Here is a 15,372-nt window from a genome sequence, read left to right as displayed (position 1 = left end):
TTATTAATGAGAAAGGGGAACTGGCTGTCGGAGGGCTGAGACCATCACTAGTGTCTGTCTCATACACGTAAAAATTAAAGGTACATCACAAAACAGTTGCATGAATGAAGGATCTCAAATGTAGTCTTTAGACCTGCAGCATTAGCATCACTAGTGAGCATGTTAGAAATGATGGCTCTGCAGTCCTTTGCAGAATCCACTGAGTCAGAATGCCTGGCAGTGAGCCTAGAAATCTGTGTTTTAAAAAGCTTACCAGATGGTTGTGATGCACAGCAAAGTTTGAGAAGCACAGTTCCAGGGTTAGAGAACCCACTAGAAGGTTGAATGACACAAAGCAAGGAGTTGAAAATATGGCGCAGGGGTGTGGAAGAGAGATTAGGTCTGGGAAATTGGATGGATTGATTAAAACATAGGCCTTATATCTGGGCTGCCAGAGTAAGAAAACAGCTAAAGATAAGAAAATGCCCTGCAAAACTACTATGAGGAAGCATAGTAAATGGGAGCAGCAGGAATAGTGTCCATGCATGAAACAGTTTAAGTTTAGAACTGGAATTGATAGTGAATTCTGGAACATAAATATGGAAATAAAGCCTAGAATGGCCAGAAGACATGCTCTTTTATAGATCCAGAGTAACGATGGTGGGTTCTTTCTCTAGACACTCCCCTGATGCTGATCAAAGAACACTGATATGGTTTCAAACAACCAGCAAATAAACCTAGAGAGATTCCTATTCTAAATGGCAAACACTTTTGCAAAGTAGAATTGTGGCGAAGGAAATTATTTTCTTTATTTGTGGGAGTAAATGTGGATGCCACATATCTGCTGCAGATGTTCAGTCTGGTTTTAAACAGGTTGACGTGTTTGAAATACAAAGTGTAGGAAATATAGTACACAGTTACTGTCATGAATACTGTCCTAAGCAAGTCATACGGAAAAGGAATCCAAGGACTTCTGCTGTCTTGGTGCATCGCTACGTCGTGGCCAAGGCCACGGCCACGGAGTCTAACAACAAAAGACCAGCTTCAGAGCAGAGGGAAAGGAAAAGACAGTTCACAAGGGGATTGTTAATACTTAGGAGGTCAGAGAGAAAAACCAGCTAGGCTTTACATGGTAAGGATAATTATTTCCAAAAAGTACCTTGGCTAGCCTCAACCTTATTCGAAAGGTACTGTACAAAATTGCAAATTAGCTTGTTATTTTCTTTAGGTCTCTTCTTAACTAGTGTTCTCAAAAAGTAGTGTGCATCAGAATCACATGGAGGGCTTGAGCAAAAGCACAGCTTCTGATTCAGTAGGTCTGTTAAGAGGCCTGAGAATTTCTGTTTGTAGCAAGTCAGAAACACTAGTTCAGGATCGCATATTGAAAACCACTTAAGTACTACGTAAGATTTTTGAAGTTAAGCTATTTTTTGGTATTTCCCACTTTTTCCCTGTCAACTCCCCTACCTCCCACAAACACCGTAAGACCTAGGAATTGCTTCATAGCCCAGAAATCCTGAGATTATTCATGGGTGAAGGCAGGAGGTATAACACTAGGCCTTTGCCCCCTCTTGCCCAACACCCAGTACACTCCTAACCCTAGAAGAGCAGGGAAGGAAAAACTACAGGTGTGACAATTCTTTTTTGTTTACCAGAGGAATGAGAGCATTTTAAAATTCAAACTAGAATATAGATAATATTCTAGGAAACAAACAAGGAAAGAAAGACAAACTGTAACTGAAAATTATTAGTTTTCGAAAATACCATTGTGAACTAAGATTGGATACATGAAGTATTGGAAATTAAATTGACCAATAATAAATAAGATTTGGAACAAGCCATTAGACATAAGTTTATCATTATTTTAAAAAGGATGCTCAATTTTACCAAAGATGGCTGAAGCTAGGCTAAGTGACAAACCGGTGACTAGGATATAAGTTATAGTCATTTTTTAATGTTGTAACTCTGAGGTTTTTTTTTTTTATCTGAAAAAAAATAGTTCAAGAACAATACATGTGAAGATTAGAATTGCAGAGTAACCATTTTAAAATGTATATACATTTTTTAAAGTAAAAATTTTTATTCCAAAATATAAGATTAATATACAATTCTTGAAAAAAATTTAGAAAATTTAAAAATATTTGTCCACAGTCTCACTGTCTAAATACAAGTATTAATGTTTTTCTATACTTTAATCTTTTTTCCAAGCATCACTTTTATCTAATTTTGATATATAATTGACATAATTTTTGAAGTGTACCATTTCCTATGTATTATGAGTGTTATAATATTATTACAAATAATTTCTTAGTGTACTTAATGTCTACATACATATTCATAATGGAAATGTATCACACTTCACTCAAATTTTCTTTATTGTCAGACATATTTCCCCTTTCTCCCTATATTCTAAATAGTACTACAGTGAGTACCTTTTTACATAAAACTTTCTCTGTATTTGATATAATTTTCTTTGGATAAATTCCCATATTTAGAACTACTTGTCTCAGGCTTAGAAATTTAAAAGATCCTTCCTACATATTGTCAAATTATTTTCAAAAGAGGTTGTAATATTTCTCTCTCCAGTCCAGTATTGAGTACCCTAAAATTTTTTGATCACTGCCAATTCAATAAGTAAAAAAAATTATATCTTGTTTTAGTTTTAATTTGCATTTCATTGTTTATTAATGAATTAAATACTTTTTTTCATGTTTGTTAATGAGATATATTTTCTCTTGTATGCATTTCCTGCTGACAATTTGGTTAACTTTCAATTCAGATGTTCATATTTATTCATGAGAAAATATGAGTACAGGTTTTTGAGAATAAAATAAAACCTGAAAACATAAAACACTTTAATTGGTGTTAGAGAAGTGTTATAAATAGAGTAACTCAGAGTTTTCAATTTTCATCTTTGAAGCTCAAATATCAAGACAGTGTTTGAGAAAAATAATATCAAAGTAAAACAATTGTCACATTTGGATAAGTAAAGGTCACAGAACTGAAATCTTTCTTAGTGTAAGCACAACATCAAAGAGGTGCCAGATTTAAAGACCATCACCCTCAAAAGGAAGAAATAGGTTCGACATTAAATGGTTTAGATTCTTTTCCTATACATATGGAAAAGAGTGTAAGTGTTCAGTGGCAAAATAACTGCTCCATCTTTTCCCAAACTTTTTAGGGGCCACTAGAATGAATACACTGATCAGTCCATAGTTTGCCAAACATTGCCTGGAAGAAAGTAAACTTTTGGTCATTAGTTTTCAGTTTTTCTGTCTGGGAAGAAGAGACTGGACGGTGTCAAAAAGGCGGATACAACACCTGGATATAAACTGTATCTTAGAAACCTCTTTTTTTAAGATTCATCCTTTGGAGGAAATACTTGGTTTTGGCCAACAGGGCCACTGATCTCTGGGGCTATTGACAAAGGCCATAAATGTATGTCCATTATTCTTGTTCTGTCAACAGCCTTGACATTTCTATTTGGCTCATCCTAGATCAGTCATGGGGGAATAGGTGACTTCCTTTCCCTTACATTCAGAAACTCAAAATGTCTCAGAAATTTATTTATTTTTTTACAATTTAGTACTTTTGCCATTCTTCCTCAAGAAATGTGGCATAGTTAACATTTCGTGGGTTTTTTTTTTCCCTGTTTAAGAAGATGCCATCATGATGTTCTATATAATATCCTGATTAATTTATATTAGAAGAAATTCATGTTTTAGAAAAATGCAATTATAAGCTAATCATGCGCCATTTTAATGTTCATGCTTTGGAAATCTATTTTAGTTGCATCAATTTACTTGTATTGATGTAAATATCCTCTTAGAAAAGTTACAGCAATGTTAAGAAGAAAACAATTACTTCATAAAAAAACAAAGCCAAAGCCCTTCTAACATTAAAGTTTTTATGTTCTGTGTGGAAATGTGTGTAGTTCTCCCAACATTTCTGTCTCCTTTTCCTGAATGTCAGGCAGAGGGTATATAAATAAATTATAAATTCCCACTTTCTCCTATCTCCTTTGGCCACCTCTTCTACTAGGTCTCACATACACTGTTTATTGTCTCCAGGGAAATTTTAACAGCTTCGGTTTCCAAAAGCACACAACCTTAAAGAAATAGTTCTCCACCAAGGGCAAATGCACCAGGGCCACGTGGCAAGGTCTAGAGACAATTCTCAATTTTCACAACTGGAAATGCTACTGATATCTGGTGAGTAGAGGCCAGGGATGCTGCTACAACATCCTACAGTGAGCAGGACAGAGCCCATGACAATAAAATATCCAGTCCCAAATGTCAGTAGTGCCAGACTTAAGAAACCTAGCACGTGAGCAATAGTGACAACTCTGTGTAAAGACAAAATAAATGGCGGGGGGGGGGGGGGGGGGGGGGCAGGAAGGAAGAATTGTAAGACTGTTGACCTCTCCCTTGCTACAGTCTAGAAGATTATTCATTTGGGTTGAAGGGAGACAGGATGGATGGGAGAAAGCAAGTTGAACAGAGGTAGCCTTGGAATCCCAGGAGAGAAATGAAGTCCCTCTACCCTCATTCCATGCCTCCCAGGTTGGGGCCTCAGGAAGAGAGGAGATGGCTGTGTGTTTATAGGAAGATGCGACTATAAAGAAATAATGATTCCTATCCAATGACTGAAGGCCAGATGAAATGATGGATAGCTTAACAGAGGCACCTGTACTCAGATACGTCTCTGATACCTGTACAGAACGTACATACAACCTTTGGGGTAGCCCAAATTGACTGGTCAGGTAAGGGAGATTGAACAATGGAACAAGTTTGAATTTTTTTTTTTTCACACACTATGGTCTGGGCTTAGTATATGCTGTAAGTAGGTGTTCTGTTCTGAATTACACAGGTAGATTATAAATCTATTTATATAAGTCTATCTCAATAATTCAGTTAAGAGCAATACTTTCTGTTTCTGTTTTGTTGCCCTGAATTAGAACAGGCTATCACATGATATTGGTGCTTGATTCTGTAGTCCCCACCCCTCTATCACTGAAGTGTTTTTGAATTTTATTCCACATTTGTGTATCAGGGCCAGTGACATAACTAAAGGTAGTTTGATAGGTTTAAAACCAGGGCTAACTTTGTATAAACTACCTAGTGACTCAAACCCATTTCGAATGTTGAATTGCTACCATCTTAAGGAGACTTCAGTGTTCTAAAAAAATTATCTGGTGTAAAAAGTATAGTTTTGGGGTATTTGATCTGACTGGTCTTAAAAAAAGAAAAGAAAGAAAATTCACGATTATGTAACACCCTGTCACAGACACCTCTGTTAACTAAAGCCAGTATTATCTTTCAAGGGTGTCACAGTTCTATTGATTTGAGTCTCCACCCAGAAACTTAGAGAATTTACCCAACTATTCATCAAGAATTCTGGACACCATTATCAAAGGAAAAGGACACGTGTTGGCAGAGGACTCACCACCATCTGCTGCCAGCTCCGGCAACAATCCAATGTTTGTATACCAACCCTGAGCCAGAGGAAGGCTTTGTTCCTGTAGGACATCTACTACATTGTCCCCTCTGGGTGCAAGTTGCTCTTCTCCCCCTTCCAGTGGCCAATCTGTTTGTTTGCTTTCTCCAGATCATTTGGTGTCCTTATCTCTCACTGGAGACTAGATGTTAAGAAAAGAACCTGAAATCCTCTTCCTCAGGGAAAACAGTTGTTTATCAGGCAATCCTTAATATTATATTCATCTGCCATCACAGATAACTGACACTGACACTCTACTTTCCTTCCAACAAACCTACATCTAGATTGGATATCCATCCCTAGAGCATCACAGCTGAGGGCTAACTCTTCATTTACATTGATAATGCCTCCATTTACTTCTTGAGACTCTGGACACATTATACAAATTGAGTAGACAAACACATTACCCTGATATAAAGTCATGTCATGGAGTCCAGAAATAACAAGTTCAATCAGAGCTCAAAACTACATAAAAGCATTTCTAATGTACAAAATCAATCTCCTCTCCACTGATTATATTTTGTCCTCCTACACAATCTGGAATTACAGGAAATGTGCCATATTTTCTTCTTTTATTGGGTTATCTAGAAGTCGCTTTACTGTTTATTCTGGAACCTCATTCCCATCTCTGACATGTCAAAGTGAAAGAGATTAAAGTGACTCCAGATCTGCAGAGAACTTAATCTAGCATTACCTTCAACCCTTACTGAGATCTTCTACCCAGTTGGGCATCACCATTATTTTACAAAAGTGATATCATTGTAAAATGTCATTCATAGAGGAAGAGAAAGTTAGGAAAGCCTTAAGTAGAGGATCAGGAGAAATGCCATGGCATAGAGGAGGAGATGTGGTGAGCAGAGGCTTCATAATTGTCTTCATATTCTTTTTTATGAAAAATTATTACAATTCCAATACTTATATTCTCCTTCTTCTATGAAGGAAACACCTGATGGGTGGGAGAAAGCCAAATTTATTAGTAAGGAAAAACAGCACCAATAGTAAGGATTGCAGGCAGCTTGATGACATGGAAGAATGGGAAACAGAACCATCTTGGGAGCTACAGCTTCTTGGGCAGGTTTCATGATGACTCCCTTATTGGCAGTTGACAATTTCCTAGATTATCTCATAAGAAAGCTCCCCTGAATGAAGCTCCCTTGTTCACTATCCCCTGGGCCCCATCTGAGGTGGACATTGGAGAGGGTGTCCTTTTTGGACTTGCACAGCTTTTGTAGCCTGTGTCTTGCTGGTACTGGTTTGAGGTCAAGCAAATGCTTTTGGGATTGAACAGAACTTTGAGTTTTTAGTAAAATCATTTCTTCAAAAATCTAATGGACTTCCAGTTTATTTGCTTCTGCTCAGTTGTATGTGTTAATAGCCACAGATAGAAATCTTGTAGAGTCAGGGTTTTTAAGACCGAACACACAGGTCTTTTACTTACCGCCTCTGGGCTCTGCCCAACCCCCTTCTCTCATGTTTCAGGCTGGCTCTCTTAAGGCCCTTTGAAACAAAGAACTGGGGTAGGAGACAACACTCTTCATCTGATCTTTGCCACTGAGCTGGCTCCCATTGTCTGGCAGAGAACTCTTAACTGCAGGTGCTTGAGAAAGACTCAGAGGCGCGACCTTATCTTCTGCTAATTCTGCCCTATTTGCAGCCTTTAGTTAGAACTGCCTCTGTCTAGGGTACAAAAGCAATTTGCTTTTTCAATTCCACAAGGTCCAAACTACTGACTGTTTAGTGCAGCAGTTAAGAATACAAACTTTGAACTCAGATTGCCTAATTCAAATTAGGTTCCTCACTTGTAAGTAAGACGTGCAACTGGAAAGTTACTTAACTTCTTTGATTCTCATCTGTAAAAGGAGTCTAGAAACACTGTGGACTTTATTGTACTATGGGAGACTTCAGTTATGTGAAATATATAAAGCACTAGAATGGTGCCTGGCACACTGTAGGCACCACGACGTATGCGTAGTTAGTATTACTTACTAATTTAGGATTGCTAGACTCGTGGTCAATTTGTATGGCAGGATGCAGTTGGCTACCAGATTGATTAGCTCACACCTCAGTTTACTTCTTGTGGACTCTGCTAAAGCAGCAGCCAGTAACAAATGTAAGATAATATATCAAACTTTCCTAAAATTTCTGCTCATGTTATGACCACAGTATGCACTCTACTTTCTAAGAGGTAATAGTAGTTGTTTCATCCAATGTGTTGCCTCAACATAACAGGAACTTTTTGGTTTTTTTGGCTTCCATTTTCTCAGCCACTAGCATCTACATTTTAGTTTTGTTATGGCCACCATTCAACTTTGAGGCACCAAATTCTGTCTTCATTAGGGTTTATATTTGTCTGCTTATAATAGAGATCTTAAATACCTAAAGAATAAACATTCTGAACCTTCTTTTCTGTTTACATTGAAGTCTGGATTGTGGTAGTTTAGGGATGGCCTGGTGATTCCATAGTCAGATCTATAAAACATGTTGCTTCCAGTTTCCCATGCTGCCATTGCTAGAATGCTTCCTTATCCTCATAGTTCAAGATGAATAACCAGCCATCACGACCACATGAAGCAGGAAAAAGGAGGAAGATGGAAGATGTGTTCCAGAAGTTGAATACACATATCCAGAACTTGTCCCAGGGCCACACCTAGCAAAGGAGTTGGAATATGTGGTGTTGCCTCTAGTGTCAATATGTCACTGATACAAATCAAGCTTTGTATTATCACAGAAGAGAGTGTGAACAAACCCTGTGGAGACAAACAGAAGCTTCTACCACATTTACTGAAAATGGTTGTTCCTCCAGCTTCACACAGTGTCTTTTAAAAAAATGCAGAACATGTTACCTATTCTTATCTCTTTACTCCTTACTACAAGTAAATGTAATGGCAATGAGTACTCACATATTCAAGAAGAAATAAAGTAAAACCCAATAGCTTATATCAAAAGACAATTCCATCTTGGAATAGCTTACGGTTTTCCCTTAAGATACAATTGTATTTCCTAAAATTGGAATTAACTTGCATTTGTATTTTTCAAAGATAAGGATCAAACTTATTGCATGTTTGTATAATATATGGTTGGTAGAGGTTTTATTTATAGAAATAAAACACCTATTTTAGCCCCTATATACTTCCTAAACTTGCAAACAGCAAAATTATATTTTTAGAAGGCTTAATGACCAAAATATCTGGTTAAAATGAAAGGATAGCATACTATATTTGAACATTCAGAGTGAGTATGAAGACCAAACATCTTCCATTAATTTTTGTTTTCTTTTTCTCTTCAATTTATCTTCATGAGGCAAAGAGATGATTGAATAAGCAAGAAAAACAATGTTTGGGGTTTTATAACTGCCACAGAACTTCAAATTAAAAAAAAATTACAATGAACTAAAGAAGAATAAGCAATATATAAATGCTTGTTTTCTTTCTTCATTAACCAACATTGCTGTATCTGAGCCTAAGCTTTTTTTTTTTTTTTTTTTCTTCCTTTTTTTTCTTTTTTGGTTGGTTGGTTTTGTTTGGTTTTGTTTTGGGTGATGTTCAGCATTTTGGTCCTGCTAGGAATTTTAATGAATGTAAAACAAAAGCACTAGTACCAAGCTGAGCTCAGTGGATGAATCAGGTAGGCGTGTGTATTCACAGCACTGATTACTGACAATTTTCTTGTGCCATTGTGGTCCAAACGTCGGTCAATCAGACATGTCACCAGAGAAGCATATTTTTTAAAAGATCTTGGACATTTCAAAGAGCATGTATATTTCACGGATGGAATTGAAGCAAAATTTACAAGGCCAGTAAGCAATTCTGAAACATTCTGCAGATTTCCTGGTTCAGAAGCAATATAAGTGGAAGCAGGAACCAGCCTGAAAAAGTGTCTGCTTTGGACAGTAACCCTTAGGCATGCCACTCAAGATAAAATGCTTCCCTGCAGCCATGAGGCATTACCTACTATTTCCTTTTGCAGTCACTCCGGTTCATAAATAGAGTAACAACTAATTTATTTTTCCCCTTCATCATTAGAATACTAATGTGGGCAACAGGTATCCAGGGTTTATTAGTGTAACACACTTGACAACAAAAAAAGGAATGCCTGGAAGTTCCCACAGGGCAGAAAAGAGACATGATCCATTTGGACTGCTTGATACATATCCATGCCCTACTTAACCTTGTCCAGAAAGGATTCAAGGCTACTTACTTAAACTTTTGGTTTAATTCACAGCCCCCACCTCTGTCTTAGGGTGACTTGGATACCTCAGTAACTTTTTCCAGGTCTCAGTTTTGCAAACTCTAAAACTGGGATAAGCCCTCCTCAGCCTCTGCTTTAAAATTCTTCAAAGATTCTCCAGGGTCCACCTTCAAGATCTTTAACAGAGTACAGAAGCCTTTTGTGCCCTCGCCTCTTCTTGCCACCAAAGTTAACATTTGCCTGGATGGCATATGACTTAGCTAGAAGCAATTTAATTAAACTACTTTTAAAAACATTTTAGTGGAAAGAAAGCATATCCACATGAAAATGATGACAAAATGGAATTCTTAGGTATTGGCTAATTGTCCATTGTTTTGATACTCTCTGTGTGTATTAAAGTATTTGTGTCAATTTTTAGAACCATTAATGCTCTTACATTTATAATTCATTTTGTGTTATACTACCATACAACAAAAATTTGGAATAGCATAAATGTCCATTGTATTTTTTGTGTTTGCTCTATTGTTTTGTTTTCTGCAGTAATAATTCGTTGTTTTAATAAGAAAAAAGAAAAAAATGATGAAACAAATTACTTTTTAATGAGTGTGAGCTTATTGTATTCTAGGTAATGTGGCAAATTTTAGTTTCAATTGTCTGTTTTAATCCTTAATAATTCTGTGAAGCAGATGTTATGAATGCCATTTTACAAATGGCAAAAATAGGAACTCAAAAATGCTAAATTTAAGTTCAAGGCTATATTGTGGCTATTTCCAGAGAGGATTTGCACACAGACCAATCATGTTCTTAAGCAGTCATTATATTTCTTGCTACTGATGGATATTTAGATTGTGCTTTCAACTATTACAAATAGCATAAGGGAGAAATAGATGGCTAATAAATTAATTAAAAATTTTAAAAATCAAGATTAAAATGAAAAAGCCATTTTACAAATCAGTAATCCTTTGAGCTAGGTGAGGGACTATTTCATCTTGTGCCAAAATGAGTAACATTTGAGAGGAAAAAAAAAAAAAAAAAAAAAAAAAGAAAGGAAAAGGAACCAGAAACACTCATTTCAACAACAGAAGAATTGGAAGCAAATTGTTATGCTGATCACCTTTTTAAGAAATTCATAACCAAATTACTTTAGAGACAATGATTGAGAGTCTTGTGGCTCCCCCAGGCACGGACTTAGCACCCTTGTCACTTTGGATCAGGTACTTTCCATACACAGCCAACAATTATTTGGATCTTGACCTTGCCCATGCTCTGGAATTCTCTTTCCACTGCTTTGCAGTTCTTGTTAATTTTTCAAGGTTCTGACTCTTTTCTCCCAATAGGCTTCCATTTCCACCCTAAAGATGAGTTAAGGTCAATTTCATGGTTCTCTTACATCCAAAATACATAAGAGCCAATATGGCATATAAAATGTCCAAGCAATATGGTCTTGGCCAATCAAAACAGATCCAGCTATGCAGGAGTTACCAGTGCATACCAGATAGAAATCTATCACCAGAAAGATCATATTATATATATCTTTTTAATAGATATTCAAGCTCCTTGATGGCAGAGGCCATCTGATTTTTAATTTTGTATCATGGTAGGATAGCAAATGGAACTTAAACATATCTACCTCTTTCTTTGATCTAAAATTCTCAGAAAACTACTTATCTGTCACAGAATATATGGTGATTCAGAGAAACTCTGGTCTGGTTACATGCCCAATTTCCCTGGAGTGCAGAAAATGGCATGGGCAAGAGCATGGAACTTTTTCACCATTCATGTTTGATATATGTAGACATATGTGGTAAAGGGGTAGAGGTGGGGAGGAGTCAGACTTTACTAAAAGACTGTTAGGCACTTAAAGGAAAAAGCACCATGTCAACTCTGTCAGGCAGGACCTGGCCCCTCATCTTGGCCTACATTTGAAAGAGAATAGTAATTCCAGGTACAAGTGAGATGGCACATGGCCAATTCCCCACTCAACATTCTCCAAACCAGTTGAGAATATCTCACCCCAGATGGAAGAAAGGTGTTTAAAAAATAAATTTAGGATATCACCAGGAGCCCTAGCATTTCTCTGTGGGACTCACTCCTCCCTTGGAAAAGGCAGTGATGTGAGAAAGGTAGACATGTCCTCCATTTGGGGAGAGAGAGTGTCATCAAAATTCAAAGTCAGATACATAAATGATCCAGGAAAGGGTGGGATTACCGTTTCCTAAGGTTGTGGACAGATAGGATATCTTCATCATAGGGATGTTACATTATATTTCTCCAGCTGCCATAATAAATTACCACAAACTTGGTGGCTTAAATATTTATGATCTTATAGTTCTGCAGGTCAGAAGTCTGCAGTCTGACTTGAGTCTTACCATGCTAAAATTAAGATGTCAGCAGGGCTGTGTTCCTGCTGAAGATTCTAATGGATTATCTGTTACTTTGCCTTTTCTAGCTTCTAGAGGCCATCAACATGCCTTGGATAGTTGCCCTTTCCAAAGCCAGCAATGATAGGTTGAGTCCTTCTTGCATCAATCTGACCTTCTCTTTTGCCTCCCTCTTTCAAGGACCCTTGTGATTATATTAGGCCTACCTGGATAATACAGAATGATCTCTTTATTTTAAGGTCACTTGGTTAGCAAGCTTAATTCCATCTGCAACCTAAATTTCTTTTTACCATGCAACATAATATATTCATAGATTCTGGGGGATTAGATCATGGACATCGTGGGGAGGGAGAGAGTTATTATCCTGTCTATCACACATGACTAAACACCAAATGGTACTGACCAAATTGCAAGAGCAATTACAGTGTAGAGCAGAGATGCATGGATGGGCCTTTTCCCATCGTGCTCTCAGAGTTCAAAGAGGAAAGCTCCTAATTTAGGTGACTTTACACAGAACAAAATGCAGTCAGTCAACAGCATACAGTCTACAGTGATTCATGATTCCACAAGTTAAATAACTGACTTCAAATTAGCTTTGTTTTACTAACAAATTTTATAAGTAGTTCCTTGAGAACGAAAAACTTGATTAGCATTTGCCAGTGATCAAAATCAGGAAAAGGGAGGCAGTTCCTTGGGTTCATTGTAAGATCCTGACCAAGCCACCTATCTACACTTAAATTTACAATTACCATTCTTTCTCTATCTGCTAAGATAGATAATTTGTTGAAAAGACAAATTATCACCAATATGGTTGCTTCTAACTATAATAAAATATTAAAGTTAAAATTAAGAAGAAAGCACAATTAAATGTTTTATGGGGTTAAATTTCCCTTTCCAGCTTTAAAAGAACCCAGTTTTCTACATTTAGGTTTAAATATGTAGTCTTAATTCAACCCAAACCAACCAGACTGCCTAGTAGTCAACTTTGGGCAATCTCCTTTGAGAATATTTAATTAACATGCCAAATATTTCTATATAAAATCAATGGTACTTAAAATAATCTGTGGTCAAAAGAATTTTGAATAATGCTTCTATTCATCTTTCTTCTACTATTGTTCATAAAATCTATTTGTTTAGTGGATTTGTTTGGGGCCCACTTGTGGTAGAAGATAGGAACAGAAAGATAAAGAGGTCACACAGTTCTTTCTTTCATCTATATATCAGGAGGTGAAGGTAATCAGGTGTGGTACATAAAGAAAGGCAGAGTAGGGAGGTTGACAGGTGGTGTAATGAAGGTTGATCATGGATGTGCAGCTGGGAATGATCATCTAGGTCACAACGCAGGCAAACTATGTTCCACGGGTGGCGAAGCAGAGGCTCAGGGGAAGTGTTGAGAGGCAGACAGGAGAAAGGGTGGTGGTGGTCAGAGATGCCTCAGATGCACAATGTCACTGGGGTCAGGAGCATGAGCTTTATACTTAAGTAGACCCAGGTTGTTTGAAATCCTATGTATGCCAAGTCATGATATCTCTGTACATCTCAGTGTCCTTTTCTTTTAAAATGGAAATATTAATAGTAATTCTTCATGGATTTATTGTAAGGGAAAATGATATAATGCATGTACAGTGTTTAACACAGTGCCTAGCACCGAGCAAATCTTTGGTACAATTGGCAGCCTTTAAAAAAGTCTGTCAATATAGGGGAAAAAAGAAAAGAAGAGTGAGAAGAGAAAGAGAAAAAAGGAAAACAGAGGACAGGGAAGGAGGAAGGGAGGGATGGGATATTTAGGGGCATTTGTCCTGGATGAGATAGCTTGGGGTAAGCCACAGGGCTGTGGTCCCTGAGCAAAAATTCAGGCATCAGGAGAAAGGAAACCAGAGAGGAAAGAGTGCCACCCTCATATGGAGACCTGAATTGATATGAAGAGGGAAACCAAGGACACTGCATCCAGTTAAAGCTCTAAAATAAATCAAGCCACACAATGCCAGGTGACCTGGAGAAACCTCCAACATGTTCCGGAGCCTCAGCCAGACATCAGACAGGCATCAAGGGGAATCTGAGAGTAACTCATGAACCTAGGGTGTCTCCTGGAGCACAAACCCTTCAAGCAAGATTGACAATCTGAGGGACTGTGGATGACTAAATATTTTGGTTGTATTGTGCCCTTTGGTTTGGGAATCTGAGTAAGACTCACTTCACAGGGAGCAATCACAGGGAAACAGTAATGACAGTCCTAGGAAAATGAGATGACACCAGAAGGAGCTCACAATAGAATGTGGAAAAGATGAACACACAAACAAAAACTATTTATGGTGGTGCAAACCATAAGAGAAGCATATCGCAGGTGTTTGAGAGAAGAGCTCGAGCAGTTCTGCCTCATGGAGACAGGAAAGGCTTGCAAGAGCATGAAACTCTCAAGTCAGACTTTAGAAGATAAATTCGCCAGGAGAGGAGAGAGAAGGGACGTTCTGAGCAAGGGGACAGCACACAGAATCATGTAGATATGGCATCTTTGGGACACCAGTGGTGGTGGTTATCACATCAAGCATAAATACATCAATAGTGAGAAGAAGGAAAGTGAAGGAAATGGGAGTGAAAGGAAAGCCTTGGCTGTTTTGTGATGTGTTTTCACTTGCCATGTGTATTGATAAATCATTTTTAAGAAATATATTGTTCAGTGAATAATAGGTCATAATAATTATAAGATCTTATATGTACTTACAGGAGTGTGTCGATTTACTGTTTATGGAGAATGTCCATCTTATTTAATTCCCATTGGAAAACAGGAAGATAGGTTCTGTCCTCCCTGGTTTTGCAAATGAGGACAAAGTCTCAAAGGACATTAAGTTGCATGCCCGGGGTTGCTGCGCTTTGACTGAAGCCAGCTGCCTCAGTATTCATTCATATTCAGCAAACATGTACTGAGTTCCTACTCTACTGCCAAGTGCTCTGAGAGATGCTGGGAATACAAAGAATGCTCAAATGAATACACAGAAAGAAGGGGGAAACTAATACATAAACAATGAATTAAAATATAATGAAGTAAAAATCACTGTAAGGATGTGCATGAGATCATTATTCAGAATATGCATAGAGAGGCATAGGAAGAGCTGCCCAGAACAGATGCCACCTGAACTGTGAGTAGGTGTGTAGGGGGTGGGAAAGGGGAAAGCTGTTCCAGGCATGGGAACTGCATGTGCAAAGCCATGGAAACACTAGAGATTGATTACATGAAACCAAACCATGCGATGTTCAGGGAGGATCATTTTGGGTTACAGATAAAAGACATAGGAGCCAGGTCAAAAATAGCCTTTGCAGTCTATGCTCA

At 37.6% G+C, this 15,372-nt stretch overlaps 1 long non-coding RNA gene across 1 annotated transcript in view; it reads right to left on the bottom strand.

The window, feature by feature from the left end:
• Positions 1-14,854, bottom strand: part of LOC119865143 — a 51,678-nt gene extending 36,824 nt beyond the window's left edge. The window contains exon 1 of the long non-coding RNA XR_005376046.1: positions 14,767-14,854. This is a non-coding gene — a long non-coding RNA (uncharacterized LOC119865143). The remainder of the gene's footprint in view (positions 1-14,766) is intronic.
• Between the last annotated feature and the right edge of the window lie 518 nt (positions 14,855-15,372).

The sequence above is a fragment of the Canis lupus genome, chromosome 22 (genome assembly GCF_011100685.1).
Source record: "Canis lupus familiaris isolate Mischka breed German Shepherd chromosome 22, alternate assembly UU_Cfam_GSD_1.0, whole genome shotgun sequence".
Classification (NCBI taxonomy): domain Eukaryota; kingdom Metazoa; phylum Chordata; class Mammalia; order Carnivora; family Canidae; genus Canis; species Canis lupus.
Note: the sequence above shows the minus strand (reverse complement) of the source record. Positions and strands in the feature narration are given on the sequence as shown.